Source organism: Trichechus manatus, unplaced genomic scaffold (assembly GCF_000243295.1).
Source record: "Trichechus manatus latirostris isolate Lorelei unplaced genomic scaffold, TriManLat1.0 scaffold00096, whole genome shotgun sequence".
In the NCBI taxonomy this organism is placed as follows: Eukaryota; Metazoa; Chordata; class Mammalia; order Sirenia; family Trichechidae; genus Trichechus; species Trichechus manatus.
This window is the reverse complement of record NW_004444032.1, coordinates 5214509-5220180: the sequence shown is the minus strand read 5'-3', so window position 1 is coordinate 5220180 and position 5672 is coordinate 5214509. Positions and strand designations below refer to the sequence as shown.

The 5672-nt window shown below is 34.0% G+C and overlaps 1 pseudogene; it reads left to right on the top strand.

Moving 5' to 3' along the window:
- The first annotated feature begins 2094 nt into the window (after positions 1-2094).
- Positions 2095-2395, top strand: LOC111821670 (60S ribosomal protein L37a-like; annotated as a pseudogene).
- The last annotated feature ends 3277 nt before the right edge of the window (positions 2396-5672 follow it).

The following is a 5672-nucleotide window of genomic DNA, read 5'->3' as shown; positions in this document are numbered from 1 at the left end:
ATAGCAGCACAATTGGAAGAGCATAGTCGATGTCACTGAACTGTGCATGTAGAAATTTTTGAAATGGTGTATCTTTGGCTGTGTATATTTTCACCCAAAAAAAAAAAAAGGTCAAGAAGGGAGAAGGTTGACATGTTGTGGGGTTGTTAACCAATGTCATAAAACAATATTTGTTCTACTGTTTCATAAGAAGCTATTTGTTCTGTAAGCCTTCACCTGAAGTACAGTAAAAAATTTAAAAAAAAAAAAAAGGCTCTGCTTTTCTATATAATCTGTTTTGATGAATTATCCTTATTACTGTCCCATAGCCCACTCCTGGCCAGCTCCAAGTTTGGAAATGAATGGGAATAGGTTTCCCAGCTCTGCAGCATCCTTCTTCTGAACTGTTTGGTGTAATTTTGTCTGGGTCTCATCTGCTGACTTCCTTACAGGAATTGGAGAGAGTCCCCAACTCACTCATGCTATCCCCTCATTTCTTGATGTCAGCACTATATTTTATATATTATTACTGACATTTCACTCAGTCTTCCATTTTGAAATTGAACTTTACATTGATATTTCAATGGTGTGGTAAAGGCATCAAGAAGAGAGATTTTAAAAATATGGAAGACTAAAAACAGTTCCAATATTCAATATGCCTAAAACTTGACCATTGATTTAGTACTTCCCTTTTATAAAGTTTAACATTTAATCTATTGTTGACCCTTCATCTTGGTAGAATATATTAATAATTTTATAACTGGCAGCTTAAGTAAAAAGAAGCAAAATTATTTTGTAGCTAACGTTAGTGGAATAAGTGTAGGCTATAAAATATAATACACTTGGACTATGTATCATGTGTTTCATCAGGAAAAAGAAATCCTACTGCTGTGATATTATGTGATCCAAGGGGCTGAGTGGCACAGATGGTTTGTGTGTGGCTGCTAATCAAAAGGTTGACAGTTCGAACCCACCTGACAGCTCCATGAAAGAAAGTCCTGGCAATCTGCTTGCATAAAGATTACAACCAAGAAAACCCTGTGGAGCTCAGTTCTATTCTTTAACAAACACATGGGGTCACCATGAGTCAAAATCAGCTTGATGACAACAAGTTTATGTAAAGCTTGTAGCATCAAGCTTAGTCGACAGCATTATTTAAATGATAACTACTTCTTAACTACATAAAATAATGAATCAGAACCACACACTTTTTAAATTGAAAGAGAATTCAGAGACTATCAACTCTTTACTAACTATGCTGAGTGAGAAGTGAGGTAAACCAAAGTGTTAAATGGCATGTTCTCGAAGTAAATACCATAGATTTAAAGGTAGCAGAATTTGGTTTCAATTCTGCTCCACTACTTATCTGTGTAACACCTGGAAAGTTATTTAACATTTCTAAACTTCAGTTTCTACATTTCTAAATTGGATAATAAGTTACCTACCTTGATACTTGATAAATGCTATATTTTATGGAGATAACTATTTCCTATCTATTTAGTTGTAGAGTGCATGTAGCATTTCTTCATTTTTAAAACATTTATTAATTTGATTTTAAGTTCTATCTAGAATTAAACTACAGAGTAGATTTATTTGTGTCATAGATTTAGTTATGGTCATCAAATAGATTGGTTATGTCACCCACCACCACCATGTTAATATATTGTCATAGCTAACAGAATTGAGAGACAGAAGATAGGAGAACTGATGTATATGAGGAGTATAAAACTTCTCATCGTATATAATAGGGAACCAAGATATATTGTCAAAGTTTAGACTATTAACTTGAGGACTAATAGTTATACTCTGTTTAAAGCTAAAAAAAGATAACATATGAGTTTAAAATAATAATGCAAATGACAAAATTATGAGGAAGGAGGGGAGAGGTAATATGAAAGTAATAAATTCCTCAGCCCTAATTTAGATCAATAAGCAATGTAGGTATAAATGCATTATTTACTGTTAGGAATATAAACATCAAAAATTGAAAAGTGGAATTGGGAACGGGGTTAATGTGAGTGTAGATGAGGATTTTACTCTTCAATTTATATAATTCTATATTTTTTCTACCTTTTTTCCAAGTGAATCTACTACTTTTATAATTTTCAAAAATAAATGTATCTTGCACTCTGGGCTCACAGCCAGTTTGTGGAGACATGGCTAAACTCAGTTAAGAAGGTAGGAATTGTTGTTAAATATGGGACTCAGTATTGCTCTTCCCTCAGGAAAATGGTGAAGAAAATGAAAATCATCCAACACCCAAGTATGCTTCTTCTGTGGCAAAACCAAAATGAAGAGACAAGCTGTGGGGATCTGGCACTGTGGTTCCTGCAAGAAAACAGTAGGCTGGACCTACACTACCACCTCCGCAGGCATAGCGAAGTCCAGAAGACTGAAGAAATTGAAAGACCAGTAGAAGCTCTGCCATTTGAAACATCTCTAGCCTATAATAAATGGGTTAATTTATGTAACAATTAAAAAATAAATTTATCTCATATTTCATAATACCCTAAATTCATACTTGTTACTACAAATATACAGCCTTTGACTTTTTGAATGTGTATTTCCAGAAATGTGCAAGTATCTTCAAATTGTTTCTATCATCATGTTTTCTACAAATACCCTTATACAACAAATTAATCTCCTTTCAACCTTATATAAAATTTTCTCTCTCTTTTATTTGCGTTTAATATATAATGGCTAGAGGGAAGACATTCTTTAATAAAGGAAAGTTGCACAAATCTTTTCTTGTTTCAGATATGGGGTTGATACTGGACTAATTGATATACTAAGTCTAACCTACAGAAAAAATTTGAATTTCACTCTTCAAATTGTCTGAATGTATTTTCTTACTAAGACAACCTCAGTCTTAGAACTTGTCTCTTTCTTTTCATTTCCAGTACTAAATTAGAACGTAAGTTTTATTTATGTGCTTATTTATCCCTTGGAATGGGGAGAAAATGAAGAAAGTTTTTTTTTTTTTTCTGCAAAACCTTTTGAAATATTACTGCCTAGGTGAAGATGACACTGAGTAGAGATAAACAGATGTCTGTGTCTTAGTTATCTAATGTCATTGTAACAGAAATACCACAAATGGATGGCTTTAACAAGTAGAAATCTATTCCTTCACAGTTTAGGAGGCTAGAAGTTCAAATTCAGGGTGCCAGCGCCAGAGGAAAGTTTTCTTTCTATGTTGGCTCTGGGGGAAAGTCTTTGTCATCAATGTTTCCTCAGTCTAGTAGCTTCTCAGCTCAGGGACCCCAGGTCCAAAGGCTGTGCTCCTCTCCCGACTCTTCTTTCTTGGTGGTAATGAGGTCCCTCTCCTCTCTTTGCTTCTCTCTCCTTTTATCTCTTATAATATAACAAGTGAAGCAGGCCACACCCAAGGCAAACTCCCCTTACATCAGATCAGGGTTGTGACATGAGTAGGGTTGTTGAATCCTGCCCTAATCCTCTTTACATAACCTAATTACATCAGATCACAAAATGGAGGACAATCAAACAATACTAAGAATCATGGCCTAGCCAATTTGACACGTTTTTTAGGGACACAATTCAATCTATGACACCCTATAATGTCCAGTCTCTGTGATCAACCAGGCTCTCACCAACTGGCTAAATCATTCATGTACATCAGTGAATCACAGGCTATGTATTAAAATTTATCCCTCAGTAAAATTGTAAATTATTTTATGCCATAAGTTTTCAGTAAGATTGAAGAACAGTTAAAACATCAAAAGCATTTATACAGGTAAAAGTTCTATTAGACCCACAAGCTTAGCTTCTGAGTATAAATTTAATAGTGTTTAAACATACAATATCACTTGGTCACTATGTGGCAGATTTTTAAATATCTAATATCCAAAATACAAAGTATTTAAGTGAGTGCCTTTCACTTATATAAAATAATATGTGCATGCTTATAATATTTTTCAAGATTAAACTATAAAAGGAATTCACTCTTCGTATGCATGTCAATAAGTGGGTAGTATAGTTTACTATTTACTGGGTTTTCACTATCTTTTGTTAGTTTGATATTTATTTATAATTGATACAATTTTAAAAGATGTGCTAATATATCAATTAATTAAAAATTCAGTAAAATGATCCAATTGCTCCAGAGTTTACTTTCCTTTTTAATATGTGACTTTTTTTTTCATTATCTACATACGACTTTTTCCAAAACAAAATTTTCTTGGAGGATAATAGCTATTTATATGCAAACAAGGTAAAAAATGAGAGGCAAGAGTAATAAACAGTATCAACAGGACAAAATGTTAACAAGCAACAAAGATTAGTACTGGGTATAATTAATTGGAAACTAAAATTGTTAAGTAAGAATTATTTCCATGACTGTAACACCTTTGTTGCCCCTCCCCAGGAAACCTCATCCAAAGCATTTCTTTTCAGTTTCTGCTTTGCTTCAGAGTTCATTTTATTAACCCTTAAACTAGCATCATTTGCTTTCTGTTTAGATATCTGAAATTGGCTTTTGTATTACTCACAATAATCTAGGTTATGCTGAAGAAAAAAAATCTACTCCCGATATGTAGTTGCTTCATGCAACATTCATTTCACTCATTCACACTGCATGTCTAGTGTGGGCTCTACTCCACACAGTCATTCAGGGACCCAGCTGAGAAAGGCTCCATTATCAGAATGCTGTTTTATTTAGAGTCTTGCCGTTCAAAATGTGGTCTGCAGATCTGCAACGTTGGCATGCAAAGGACTTCATTAGACATGCAAAGTTTCAGGCCCTGCCTCAGACCAGAGTCAGAATCTGTATTTTAACAAGGTCCCCAGGTGAAATATATGCACATGAAAATTTGAAAAGCATTGAACTAGAAGACATATTCTCTTGGATCCCTGTGCCAGTGGAAAAGAGACTGCAAAGCCTTACATAGACATTTTATTGTCTCAGCCTAGAAGTCACGAAATCACTTCCTGCCCATGCTCATTGACCAGAACAGATCTTTGGCCCTATCTAACTGCAAGGAGGCTGGGCATGTACCAGAACACACGAGCTATTTAATGAGAATCAATGCCTCTGCACAGTTTATCTTATATTGATAATAGACTTTATGTATGAAGGTGGTGAAAATTTCTAGAATATTGAATGGGAAAGCTATTCACTTTTACATATCAATTATAAACTTATCTTTCCCATTTTTGTTAATATGAATAAGTAATGTAACTGCTCCATACCAAATGACGCAGTAAATCTGATTAATCCATGTACTAGATTCAGATGTTCTAGGAAAAATTCCAATTCCACTTAGCTCCTTTTTCAATATAAACACTGATGTTCAGGATCAAAACTGATGTATATGTGACACAATATTTACATACCCAAAGAAGATCCTGGATCTTTTATAAACTTCTCATTCTTTGAACAAACCGTAGTAAATTCAATTATGGTTTTCAGGAAATAAACTCAACATTGATGATTATTTTTATTCAAAGCTAATATAATAGCCCAATATTTTTTTCATGAGACTAACAGAGTCCTTATGTGTCACATTGCCCACAACACAGAACCTGAGATGAGCAGGTAAACTTGAAATAATATACAAGTGCAAGAGCAGAGTCTAAGAATGATGTAAAGGTCAATTACTAGTTATTGGATTATATGATTCTAAGAGCCTTCATAATCTGAGTCATGGTCAGAAACCAAAGTTAAGGACAAGATAATG